Raw genomic sequence first — 14425 nt, 5'->3', positions numbered from 1 at the left:
CATCCATTGCTACATTTCATTGTATATTTGATATTGTATCACTTGGCTTTATTCATCCATTGCTACATTTCATTGTATATTTGATATTGTATCACGGAACTTTGAGTGTTACATTTCATTATTTTGCAACTTCAAGTACCTTGGGAGAATGCTTTTGAAGCAATTCCAAGTGTACCATTCAACATTGTAATAGTTTAGTTTTCACCTTTTAGTGTGAAAGTGTGTCAAGGGGCTCCAAGTGTCACTTGCACTTTCACATAGGACCGTTTTTCATTTTCTTTCATTATTCATTTACTTTACTTTGCTTGATTGTCTTTTATGTTTTAAGTCTCTGTGATATTTAGGAACATGTTTCATATAGTAAACCTTCGTTTGGTTTTTAGGTGCATTCAAAAAGTTTTGAAAGACTTCTTCATTGAAACTTGGTAAGAAACGTCATGAGACACTCTGGTTAAGGAAGGATAAGGTTTCTTCACCTTTAGAATTTTTATAGAATTTTTTCACAAAAAAAAATAAAAAAATCATGTCTTGATATGATTTCTATACGTTTTTTCTTCATATAGATCTTCTAGGTTTTCTAGTATTTATCAACCAATTACTTTCAATATGCAAGCAATAGTGCATATTATGTCTTTAGTTTCTACACATCTAGATTTGAAGTGCATGCAAGTGAGTAGTGGGATGAAAGGTGATATCTTGTTAGGATAGGTGGAAAATTCTTCATCCATGATTGGAATGAACTAAAATCTTGTATGAAAAGAAAGTTTGTTCCTTCAACCATTAAGAGAAACCTAAAACTTACATTGAAGATGGAAAAACATTTCTTGAAAGCTTAAATGAAAATGGTTCCTTATTACTGCCATAGAATTTGAAATTAACTTTAAAGAGTTGAAGGCTAAGAAATTAGAGTTGAAGATAAGAGACAAGAAGAAGAGAAGAGAGAGAGAAGAAAGAGAGCAAAGGGAAAAAGAGAGAAGAGAAGAAGAGAAAAGAGAGAAAGAAGAAGAGAGAAAGGAAGTAGAGAGACGAATTTGAATTTCATTTGAATTTGAATTTGAATTTCATTTCATTCGAATTTGAATTTGAATTTCATTTGAATTTCATATGAATTTTATTTCAAATTAAATTTCATTTCAATTTGAATTTGATGAATTTCATTTGAGTTTGAATTTCATTTGAATTTGAATTTGAATTTCAATTTCATTTGAATTTGAATTTGAATTTCATTTGAATTTGAATTTGAGTTTCATTTCATTTGAATTTCGTTTGAATTTGAATTTGAATTTCATTTAAATTTGAATTTCATTTCATTTAAATATCATTTGAATTTGAATTTCATTTGAATTTGATATTGAATTACATTTTAATTTTATTTGAATTTGAATTTAAATTTGAATTTGAATTTAATTTCATTTGAATTTGAATTTGAATTTGCATTTCATTTTATTTGAATTTGCATTTGAATTTTATTTGAATTTCATTTCATTGCATTTGAATTTGCATTTCATTTCAATTTGCATTTGAATTTGCATTTGCATTTGATTTGCATTGCATTTGCATTGCATGCACAAATCACCACGAATGAATGTGGAGAAATGAAATTCATATTCAAACCCTAAATCCTAAAACCCTAAAACCCTAAACCTTAAATCCTAAACTCTAAATCCTAAATCCTAAACCCTACCCTAAACCCTATCCTAAACCCTAAAACCCTAAACCCTAAATCCTAAACCCTAAACTCTAAAACCCTAAATCCTAAATCCTAAACCATAAACCCTAAACCCTAAACCCTAAAACCCTAAACCCTAAANAACCCTAAATCCTAAACCCTAAACTCTAAAACCCTAAATCCTAAATCCTAAACCATAAACCCTAAACCCTAAACCCTAAAACCCTAAACCCTAAAACCCTAAAACCCTAAATCCTAAACCCTAAACCCAAAACTCTAAATCCTAAACCCTAAACCCTAAAACCCTAAACCCTAAACCATAAACCTTAAAACCCTAAAACCTTAAAACCCTAAATCCTAAACCCTAAACCCTAAATTCTAAACCCTAAACCATAAAACCTAAACCCTAAAACCTTAAACCCTAAACCCTAAAACCCTAAACCCTAAATCCTAAACCCTAAAGTCTAAATCCTAAACCCTAAAACCCTAAACCCTAAACCCTAAACCATAAACCTTAAAACCCTAAAACCTTAAAACCCTAAATCCTAAAACCCTAAACTCTAAAACCCTAAACCCTAAACCCTAAAACCCTAAATCCTAAACCCTAAACCCTAAAACCCTAAACCCTAAACCGTAAACTCTAAATCCTAAACCCTAAACCATAAACCATAAACCCTAAAACCCTAAACCCTACACCCTAAAACCATAAATCCTAAACCCTAAACTCTAAAATCCTAAACCCTAAACCCTAAAACCCTAAACCCTAAAACCCTAAACCCTAAACTCTAAAACCCTAAACCCTAAAACCCTAAATCCTAAACCCTAAAACCCTAAACCCTAAACCGTAAACTCTAAATCCTAAACCCTAAACCATAAACCATAAACCTTAAAACTCTAAACCCTAAAACCCCAAACCGTAAATCCTAAACCCTAAACCCTAAATCCTTAACCCTAAACCCTAAACCCTTAACCCTTAACCCTAAACCCTAAACCCTAAAACCCTAAACCCTAAACCCTAAATCCTAAACCCTAAACCCTAAAGCCCTAAATCCTAAACGCTAAACCCTAAAACCCTAAATCCTAAACCCTAAAACCCTAAACTCTAAATCCTAAACCCTAAAACCCTAAACCCTAAACCCTAAATCCTAAATCCTAAATCCTAAACCCTAAACCCTAAAACCCTAAAACCCTAAACCCTAAAACNACCCTAAATCCTAAATCCTAAATCCTAAACCCTAAACCCTAAAACCCTAAAACCCTAAACCCTAAAACCCTAAACCCTAAACCCTAAATCCTAAAACCCTAAACCCTAAAACCTAAACCCTAAAGCCCTAAACCCTAAAACCCTAAACCATAAACCTTAAAACCCTAAACCCTAAACCCTGAAACCCTAAACCCTAAACCCTAAAACCCTAAACTCTAAATCTTAAACCCTAAACACTAAACCCTAAAACCCTAAACCATAAACCCTAAACCCTAAAACCTAAAACCCTAAACCCTAAATCCTAAACCCTAAACCCTAAAACCCAAAACTCTAAATCCTAAACCCTATAAACCCTAAACACTAAACCCTAAACCCTAAAACCCTAAACCATAAACCCTAAAACCCTAAACCCAAAAACCCTAAATCCTAAACCCTAAACCCTAAAACCCTAACTCTAAATCCTAAACCCTAAACCCTAAAACCCTAAACCATAAACCCTAAAACCCTAAACCCTAAACCCTTAACCAGGCTTCGGGCTTAGACATATATTACCTTCCATGAATGTTGATATCCGTTGAAGGATTTTCACAACTGTTTTCCAACTTCACTATATGTTTTTAAATATATTAATAACATTATTAAATATATACAAATAAAATAAAAAAATACAAAAACATAAATATATACTAATAAAAACATTATTAAAAAATAAAATAAAAAATAAAAACAAGAAACTAGAATAACAAAAACAAAGCTAAAAGATGTAACATTCTATGGAGGTGAAAATTCGTTTACGATATCAACATCCCTAGAAGGTTACATCTTTTAAATTTTTCAAATATATTTATCAATATTAAACAATTAAGAAATACTAATATATATATATATATATATATATATATATATATATATATAAATAAAATACATTATTAAATCCAAAAAACATAAAATTATAATAATAAACTGAAATATTCTAAAATTATAAACAATAAACTAAAATAATAAAATAGAAGTTATGGTAATCCTTCAACACATCCGTTGAAGAGGAAACAAATATCAACATCCGTTTTCTCTTGAGCGGATGTTGACATCCATTGAAGGGGAAACGAATATCAACATTCATTTTCCCTTGAGGGGATGTTGATATTTGTTGATGGATTATCATATTTGTTGAAGGATTACAATAACTCCTTTCGCGCACCTAAGACGAAGCTTCCTATGTTGTCTCCGATGAGCACAACCACAAACACCAAGCTCTGCCACCACTTTGCAACCTCCCTCCAAGCACAACCCATTATTAAGGCACACACTCAGCACCATTACACTCACATAGAGGACAATCAAACAGTTATAGAGGAAGAGGAAAGGGAGAACTAATTCCCGTATGCAAAGTTTGGGTGTGGAGATGCATTCTTATAAGGGAGGATCATTAATATGTAATTAATGAAATAGGTGGATGTGGACGAAAATTTACTATGGTAATTAAATGATACCGAATGACAAATTAGGTATGGGGTAGTGTGGTGGTGGTGGAGGGAGTAACACTTTGGTTTGCTATAATTGGGCCATTCGGTGTCATAGAGTGGTTTGGCCATTGCCATTGTCACTTTGGGTGTCATAGAGTGGTCTGGCCAAGCTAGTTAAAATCAAGATTATGGTTAGGATCATGAAAGACTTACAAAGTCATAAATCACAGGATCGTAAATTTTATTTTCAGTAACATTCACTAGAGTGTAATAAATGTTGTCATGACAGGATTCATTTCATTATTATTATTATTATTATTATTATTATTATTATTATTATTATTATTATTTGTAGGAAATAGGGAGAAATTGATTAACATTTTACTTATTGTATTGTAGATTCATTCAAAAAGAGGAATAGGTTGGACCAAAACATTACATAAATTATAACCAATAACTTGTTCAAGGATACAATATTAGTGATGAAATAATTATGGTTGTCTCTTTCATTATTTTTGCGCTACAATTATGTTTTTACATTTTCTTATAATTTTTATTCTGATTTTGTTTTTTTATATACAAGCATCACCTAGTGAGATGAAGTTTGTTTGTTGTTGATCCTGAAGTAAAGACTATCATTAAGTGGCTTGCAGCTTCTCAGGTTATTTTATATTTTTAGCCATTAATTTCAAATGTTCAATATTTTAATAGTTTAAAATGCCCATACAAATTAAAGAATCTTAATATATATATATATATATATATATATATATATATATATATATATATATATATATATATATATATAACATTTTTACACCCATCATGGGGTTCAGTAAATAATTTCTGATGCCCTTTTATTATTGTTCTCCTTCTCTTGCGGCAAGGGTTTTAGTGCAGCTTTGTCTTGATACGACCTTTTATGCCATTTTATTAGTTTTAATCCTTCAATTTGTGTGTATCCTATTGGATTGTGTTGCCTGCATCTTATGGTTTTATGCCATTCATGTTCTTTTTTTATTTTTCATTTATTTTTGTTTGATTTGTTTGTTATCATCTGGTTTTGAACACGTGAGGTTATGCGTGTTGATTTTTGTAGATGAATATTTTCAACGGCCCAACCAACTTGCTTTGACATAAGTGGGTGCTTCTTGGTTTATTTATTTTTGTGCCATGTGATTATCGTATAATGATATGATTTAGTGATTATTTTAACATTGCTGCCAACAATCCTAACAACTGATCATTTGGTTTATATTTTTAATTACAGCTTTTGAGCTATGGAAGACAATACATGGGGATGTTTTTCAAGTGAAGATGGTGATGATGAGCTATAAAAGATATTGTTTTGTTGTTTCCATCTTATATACACTAAATGTCTGTTATATATCATTGCCTGTAAATAATCTCTGCAAAACAACTTATTAATAAGTTCAAGTAAAGTTTCTGGTTTTTACCATGTTTTCATGTTCTATTTGCAAGCTTAAATTCAAACTCAAGATATTTCCATAAAACGTGAACACATTTCTGTCAAAATTTCTTACAACTGAGTTAAACAACAATAAAACAAAGGGGTTCAGTGATTTCATCTATCTGATAAATTGTTATTTTTAACTCAAGAACTGAATCTTTCATATAATTTCACACTTATAATAAATAATTATAAAGATGTTTACATTAAAAAAAAATCCAAAATAATTAATATTAGAATCATAAACTGTGATTTGAAACTTGGGTAATAAATTATAACGGACAAGAATGAAGAACTAATTTAGATTTAAAAATTTAGTTTCAGCTTAATTCTATCCCAATCCATTTTACACAGTTTTGGAGGTTGGGATTTCATTTTATTGTAAAGCCTGATTGAGTGGGTCAGAAAGGAACTTTCTTCCTATACTTTCTAAATTTTATTGTGATGACAAATATCCCTTTATATATATATATAAAATATTAAATTAATTAGGTAAATAATAATTACTATATATCAAACTTATTTATTGTGCGTAGTGATATATTTATTGAGATCTTGCAGTCCCAAGTAATTTTTGAAGGGATATTTTCTTTCTTTTTTTTCAATTTTCTTCTTCTTTTAATAACGTTCAACTTCTTTTTCTTTGACTTCATTCTCATTTATCTCATTTGAAACTTCGATATTTTTGTGCGTCTTTATTTGAGACAGGTACACATATTCCATTAGATTTTTTTTGTTATACATTTTTTAAAATGAAAATTTGGTTTTTATTTTTATTATATTTTATGTGTACAGGATTTTGAAATGGTAAAAATATTCCTTGAATTTTGAAAGCCGTATGAACAGTTTCAGTAATAAATAAATATCGAAATTTAGTTTAAAGAAACATTAAATTTTGAAATCTGACTTAAAATATTAAATTTCAAAATCCGATTAATAAATTTAATAGATTAATAAATTTAATAAATTTAGAAATTCAAGAAATTCAATTTAGGAAATTCAGTGAATTTCTTAAATTAATTAAGTTTTTTTCAAATTTCGAAATTAGGTTAAGTTTTTTTTGAATTTTGAAATCTAGTTAAGTTTTTTTCTTGAATTTCAAAATCCAGTACTTTCTTTTAACATTTTTTAATATATTTTTTTTTTGCTTTTTTTCTTATTTTTAAATTAGTTTTGCTTGTTTTTGTTTTATAAATGTATTGATCTTTTGTTATTATTGAACACTAACATATTCTTTGTTGATATCAATTTTAACTTCGTATCAAATTTATCTTCAATTATAAAAGAAATGTACGAGGAAGATTGTATAAATAACTTTATAATTGATTAGATTTTTCCCACACGCGATAAGTTAATTTCGGTGGGTTCTCGAAATTGTTTTCGATTTTGGTTTTTTTTGTTGTCATTATAAAATCTAATAAAATTAATGGTCAACCTGGGAGAAAGATGTATGTATTGTTAGGATGAGAAATGGGTGGAAAGTGCAGGAAATACAAATCTAACATTTAACCTAGTATATCCAACAAAAGAAAATGTGATTGTCCTTTTAAATTGATAGACAAACCAATTTCTAATGGAGAGGAGTAGATATTGAAGGTAATGTGTGAAAATCATAACCATGATTTGTCACAGATTTTAGTTGGTCACTATTTTGCTAGGTGGTTAAAATTCGTTAAACACGCATTGCTTATTGATATGACTAAGAGTCAAGTGAAACCTAAAAACATTCTCCTTACTCTCAAAGAAAATAATGAGTGTAATATGACATCAGTCAAGCAAGTATATAATGCAAGATACACTTACAAATTATCATTTAGAGGTTCAATAATTGAATTACAACAGCTTATGATGATGTTAGAAAATGATAAATACATCTACTAGAGTAGATGTACAACCGAATCTGAGGTGATAAGTGACCTGCTTTGGGCATATCCTTATGCAGTTAAATTTTTGAATGCATTTAATATTGTTATTGGGTTTTAACATATAAGAGACAAAAGAATAAAAGGAAAACTGATATCTTTTATTGAGCATAAACATTAAATATTTATACTACAAAATTTATAATTGACTTTGAGAAATATCTCCTAAACTAATTAATTAAATAATGCATAAAATTCTCCTAAAAAGTTTTTTCATCTTTGACCGTATCATCTAAAATTCCTCTACTTTTGGAAGTTCTGATCACAATTTCTTGCTTAGTTATCATATTTCTTGCTTAGTCATCATCCTTGACCGTATCATCTGCTTCATTATCATTTGATTCAAAATATGTTTGTATTGTATGAAATTGTGGTTAAGTTTATTTTTATAATTTTTTTTATCAGTTTAGTTTTGTTTGTCAATTTTAATTATTTTTTTAATTATATATTTTTGTTATAAAATTTTTAATATATTTGTATTTAAAAATTAAAAATTATAAAATTATGAATATTTTTTATTAAAAATAATTTATAAACATTATTATTTTTATCAATTTAATTAAATAAAATAAAGTTTTTAAAATCTTTCTCCTTGATAGTTTTTTCAAAACAAATATTCTTTATGAGTGGATCAAATACTATATAAAACAGAAAAATTAATAACATTTTTATCTAGTAAAATACATGGCTATGGAGAAAAATGCAAACAGATGAAAGGAGATGACGTTGGGTTGAGGACGATTTGGAGAAGAGGAGAAAAATTCGAGAAAAGATGAATGGATGGAAGAAGTAGCATGGTTTATGTGGTCCATGAAAGAAGTAAATGGAAGAGTGTGACGGTGTTTGAAACAGGGGAGAAGAAATTAGCAGATTTTGAGAATGGAAGACAATTAAACAAAGAAGAAGATGGAAGAGAAAGATTTTTTGAAAGATGAAGAGTCTAAGAAGAAGATGCACCAATCGTGATGGGTGCTGAAGGAGAAGGGAAATTTAGGGGAAAAGAAACGCGTGGAGGAAGTTTTTGTTGAATAAACAAAACTGAATGCTGCACTTGTCCCCTGTAAAAACAGGGCACTCATTTTATGGAAATAAAAAAAAAAATACTGCACTAACCCTCTAATAGATATTTTATAAAAATTGAGGAGGTACTTTTTCATCCACAGAATGACTTTAAATAGCCTCACAAATGGGCCAAAAGGCCGAATGTTTATATAAAATATCACCTAGATGTAATAACGGTCAACAAATAATACTGATTTAGGAAATGAAAACTACTTAATTATTATCGAAAACTAAAAAACAGAAAAATAAAGACAGTTGTGACAAATTTTAATGAAACACAGCAGTAACTAAATGCACTATAAATGAAATTCTAATTTTAACCCTTCTTAGTTTTAAGTTTATATAACAAAATTCTTTCATAAACTTAAAATCATCTTTCCTTCTTTCATATTAATTCCCTTAATTCTTGAAATGACACAGTAGCTAATGATTTTGTGATACTTTGTGAATATATGAGCTATTTGCTTTTTGTTTTTTGCTTTCTTACGTGTTTAAGTTTCATACTTCTTTCTTTTACCTTTTTTTTTTTTTTTTATGAAAACGAATATTAATATGTTTGCTTCTCTCATGATTAATTAGATTCTTTGTCATCAATTGTTGATTTATTATCTATTTGAATTAACACATTTTCTTCTTGTATTATCTTTAAATTCTCAACCAATTTCTCAACCAGATTGCATGTCGGACACTCCAAGATGCTGTCAGCCTCACATGATAATGCAACAATAGGTTGTTTCTTTGAGATCCAAGTAAATATTGTATCTTTGATAACTCCCTAATTTTGCCATCTTTTAGGTTTCTTGGAGTCTAGGTTAGTTTGTTTTTCTTCCGAATTCTTTAGAAATAAGCTAGTTTTAGGATTTTTCTTTAAATTTGTAGATTAGTAAAATTGTACTTAAAATTAGGCTTTTAGGAGTAATTTTTTTAGTGTTTGTTAATAAATAGGAAATTAAGATTTTTGAAAAATATTTTAATAAAAATTATTTTCTTTAATTTTTGTTTAAATAGGTTTTTAATTTCTTTATTTGCTAAACTTCATTTTCTTTGATTGTGGACTAATTTTTCTTAGATTGGGCCATGCAACATGGAATTGGGGAGTGTTGCTCCCTCCACCACCACTAAATGTTTCCTACACCACCTCATACCTAATTTGCCCTTCAGTATTAATTACTGTAGTACATTTTCAGCCACATCCAACTACTTCTTTAATTACATATTAAAGGCCCCCCTTATAAGAATGCACCCCACACTCGAACTTTGCACACGGAAATCAACTCTCCCTTCCTTCTTCCTTTATAACTGTTTGATTGTCCTCTACGTGAGTGTGGTGATGTTGTGAGTGTGTGTCTTGGTAGTGTGATGTGCTTGGTGGGAGGTTGCAAGTGGTGCAAGGAACCAGTGGTGAAAGAGCTTAGTGTTTGTAGTGGTGCTCATCGGAGGCAGTAGATAAGCTTCGTCTCAGGTGTACAAAAGGAGTTATGGTAATCCTTCAACGGATGAACAGATATCAACACCTGCTGAAGGGAAAACAAATGTTGATATTTGTTTCCTCTTCAACGGATGTTAATATCCGTTGACGGATTATCACATCCGTTGAAAGATTACTATAATTTCTATTTTATTATTTTAGTTTATCATTTATAATTTTAGATTATTTTAGTTTATTATTATAATTTTAGATTTTTTTGGATTTAATAATGTATTTTATTTGTAGATATATATTTATATTTTTTATTTTTTAATAGTTTAATATTGATAAATATATTTGAAAAAGTTAAAAGATGTAACATTTTACAAATGTGAAAATTTGTTCACGGATATCAATATCCGTTAAAAGTGAAACCGATTTGTTTCACCTTCAACGGATGTTGATATCTGTGAATGAATTTTCACATCCGTAGAAGGTTACATCTTTTAATTTTTTTTTTGTTATTTTAGTTTATATTTTTTATTTTGGATTTTATTTTAATAATGTTTTTTATTTGTATATATTTATGTTTTTGTATTTTTTATTTTATTTGTATATTTTAATAATGTTATTAATATATTTAAAAACATATAGTTGAGTCGGAAAACAGATGTGGAAGTCCTTCAATGCATATCAATATCCATTTTCAAACTTAACTATATGTTTTTAAACATGGTTGAATGGTGCGAATATGTATTCATAATAAATTAGTTTAATATGATAAATATTTTTTACGTGTTCAACAATCTTATAATTATATAAAAAAATATTGAATTAAATTAATATTTTTATATTTATTTTATTATTTATTAGTTATCTTAATGACACTTATTGTAATTTTATAAGTGATTATTGTTTAAAGTGAATAAATATCTTTCTATGGATTCTCAAATTGATTTAGTTTTATATCCGATTGCGTTCATCAACTAAGTTGTAGAGAGAGATTTAAGAAATAAATTTACCACAAACTAAATCTTTTCTTCTCGGAAGCACTTAATTGAATTGGTAAGAGGGATAGCTTATAATTTAGGATTTGTTGTGATAATAGTAAGATCTGAAATAACTACTACTAGTATAAGAAAAACCTTCGTCGTACTTGCGAATGGTGATTCCAACGGTGAGCCTTTTCACGCTCGTGATCACAATAAGCACCATCGAAATCTTCACAACTAAAATAACGTTCAAAAAGCACTGCACGACCTGATCCAAAACCGAAGCGACAACATTTTGTTCAGTTTGAGGGTTTGGGAGACGAGGATCAAGTTGCGACGGCGGTAGTAGTGAAGAGTTGGCCGGAGAGGGAGGTGGGAAAACCGGTCTCGATGACGATGGAGCTGCCTCGTTTTGGCAATTGGAGATTTGCGACAATTTAGGAGATTCGAGGGATGCAATTATTCTTCTAGGATGAATACTGGCCACTCTAAAATGTGACCTCTTTGGTGAAAGAACATTGTTGTCGTGTCTGAACCAATTATTTTTTTTTTGCTCATTGATGGTTTTTATCTTGGATAAAGATACTTAGACAACATTTTCTTGACAACATTTGAACATCATCATACGTGTCATTGTGTGATTGGTCCATGGTGGTGTCATTGTGTCATTTGGACCAATCACACAATGACACATATGATGATGTTCAAATGTTATCAAAAAAATGTTGTCTATGTATCATTACCCTTTTATCTTATATGTAATGCTGATTCTTTCTCCTTTTGCAACGTTTCAAAACAAGGTTGGATTAAACATTTCAACATCCAACAAAAACCAATACAGCTTGTCGGAGAGGAAAAACAGTGAAAGGTTAGGTGACCATTTACCTGGCCCAAAAACATTGGGAAAAGGCTGAATACTCCAATCAAACCCCAAAACCATTTTTAAAAACCAAAAAAAAAAAAAATTCAAACTTGATAGGTTTTGAATAACAAAAAGCACCCCACCCCATGTTTTGTTGTGGATATTTATTTTTTCTTTTTTTATTCTTTCCCAGAGGTAAAAAAAACTGAGAAATGGAAAGGAAAAGAAAAAAGAAAAAGAGAAGAAACTGTTATTGCTCTTGGTGGAGGGTGAAGAAATGATATTAAAAAATTAGGAGATAGGAAAAATAACTGTCATGTTTCAATTATACATGTTTGTTTGTTTATAAAAAATAAAAAGAAAAGGCACATTCAAAAATACCAAGAGCGTATATAATTACTTTATCTTATTAAAAACCTTTTTAAACAATTATTGAAGAACCAAAAGTTAATAAAGCAATGCTAAATTTGTAATGTTTACAGACCTACTTTTAATTATTTAATAAAGTAATGTTAAATTTACATTGAATGTTGAAAATAAAGACTGTGTTTTTAACAAAAATTTGGTGAATTACATAAACTCTTAACTTATAATTTGTTAAAAATTATAAAATTAACTTTTTAGATTAAAAATGTTTTACAAATCAACAATTATCTAATTGGTATGCCGGTTTATTACATCAAATTTAAATGTTATTTAATACTCAAACAAATCAAAGTATAATGTGATCTTACTTAACTTGTATTACATTCTTTTTATATATTCTCTTGTATTCAGGTTAATTTAATCCAAGATTTGAGCATGACCGGCAAAAATAATTAATAGCCATAAAATAAATATTATCTTCGTATTTTTCACATTAAATTTGTATAATTATGGAGACTATAATTGATTATAAATTAGAATATATTTTAAAGTTAAATAAAGATATTTTACATTTAATTCATTCATTAGTGAAAAGTAATTATATGAACATAAATATGACCGTTTTACAATATTTATGGGACAGGTAACATAAAAAGCATTTTTTTATTGTAGTTATAATACATTAATGACGAACTAAGTGATGGTTTGTCGTTGTAGGTGTCCTTCCAGCTATCTATTGGTCTCACAGCCACGTTACATTCGTTGCATGTCCGCGTGGAACCAAAGCCTCAACCCACGTTCGGCTTATATATACGACTCACGAGGGTAAGATATTCCATATGTTCTACAGAGAGATTGAGTTAAACGTGCAATAGTTAATGGCTTCAACGGACAAGTCACCGGAACCGACTCCGGCAAAGGATTCCGAGAAAGGCAATGGGAGTGGGACAACACATGATCGACAAGGGTGCAATAATGATANAGTNATTAGAGACCATAAAGCANATTAGTCACCACNGGTGTTCCNTCGCCATCTATAGCCACATATCTCTCTAGATAGAGACTCACCACTACTGCTCCAGACTCCACCAAAATTTCATCTAATGTGTCGTCTACGATTCCGATGAATAGGATGCGAATTCTTGGTCTTCTTTTCTCTCTCTTTTTGTTTCAACTTTCTCAAAACTCAATATCTTATTTTTGGTCTTGTTTTCTCTCTCTTTTTGTTTCAACTTTCTCAAAACTCAATATCTTATTTTTGGAATCTTTGGAACTATGCCACCGGAGGAACGGAAACTTTGGCATTCTCATGCTTATGAGGTTTTTATTCTGATATTTTGCTTTGCTTGTCATGTGTTTTTTTTTTTCTATTTGGAATTGAAAATTTCTGAATGATGATTTGAACCGTGCAGGTCAAATCGGGCATCTGGGTGAACCCTAGAGTTCCAGAGCTTATTGGGAAACCGGAGCTCAAAAACTTAGCCAAAACTTACGGCAAATTCTGTTGTACGTGGCAGGCTGACAAAGGTACGCATGCATGGAAATAATTTGATCCTCTTTTGAGTTTTTTTTTTTAAAGTATTTAATTACAAATGCAGGGGATAGGCTTCCTATGGGTGCACTTGCACTGATGATATCTCCACAAGTTTGGTGAATGATGCCAAGTACAATTTTTTTTCCGAGAATGATCAACCCCTTGGTTGACTACTGGAAGCAGCCTGGCAAAGGATTTGCCATTGACATCGATGAGACTCAGATCAAGTTAAGGGCACNTTTTCCTTGACTCACTCAATATACCAACTATTTCACTCATTTTCATACCAAATAAATCAGAGTTATGAAATTTTACATTTGACGGAAAATAATTGTCTGTGAAGTGTTTCCTCCACCCAACTTTATATATATGTTGATGGATTGAATCTAAAGCTCAATGACATAAGCTGTTTTTAAGGATAAATTAGGGTTTAGGGTTTAGGGTTTAGGGTTTAGGGTTTAGGGTTTAG

At 29.8% G+C, this 14425-nt stretch overlaps 1 pseudogene; it reads left to right on the top strand.

Moving 5' to 3' along the window:
* The first annotated feature begins 13300 nt into the window (after positions 1-13300).
* On the top strand, positions 13301-14305 carry LOC106753717 (annotated as a pseudogene).
* The last annotated feature ends 120 nt before the right edge of the window (positions 14306-14425 follow it).

This window comes from Vigna radiata, unplaced genomic scaffold (assembly GCF_000741045.1).
Source record: "Vigna radiata var. radiata cultivar VC1973A unplaced genomic scaffold, Vradiata_ver6 scaffold_7, whole genome shotgun sequence".
In the NCBI taxonomy this organism is placed as follows: domain Eukaryota; kingdom Viridiplantae; phylum Streptophyta; class Magnoliopsida; order Fabales; family Fabaceae; genus Vigna; species Vigna radiata.
This window is presented reverse-complemented; position numbering and strand designations above follow the sequence as displayed.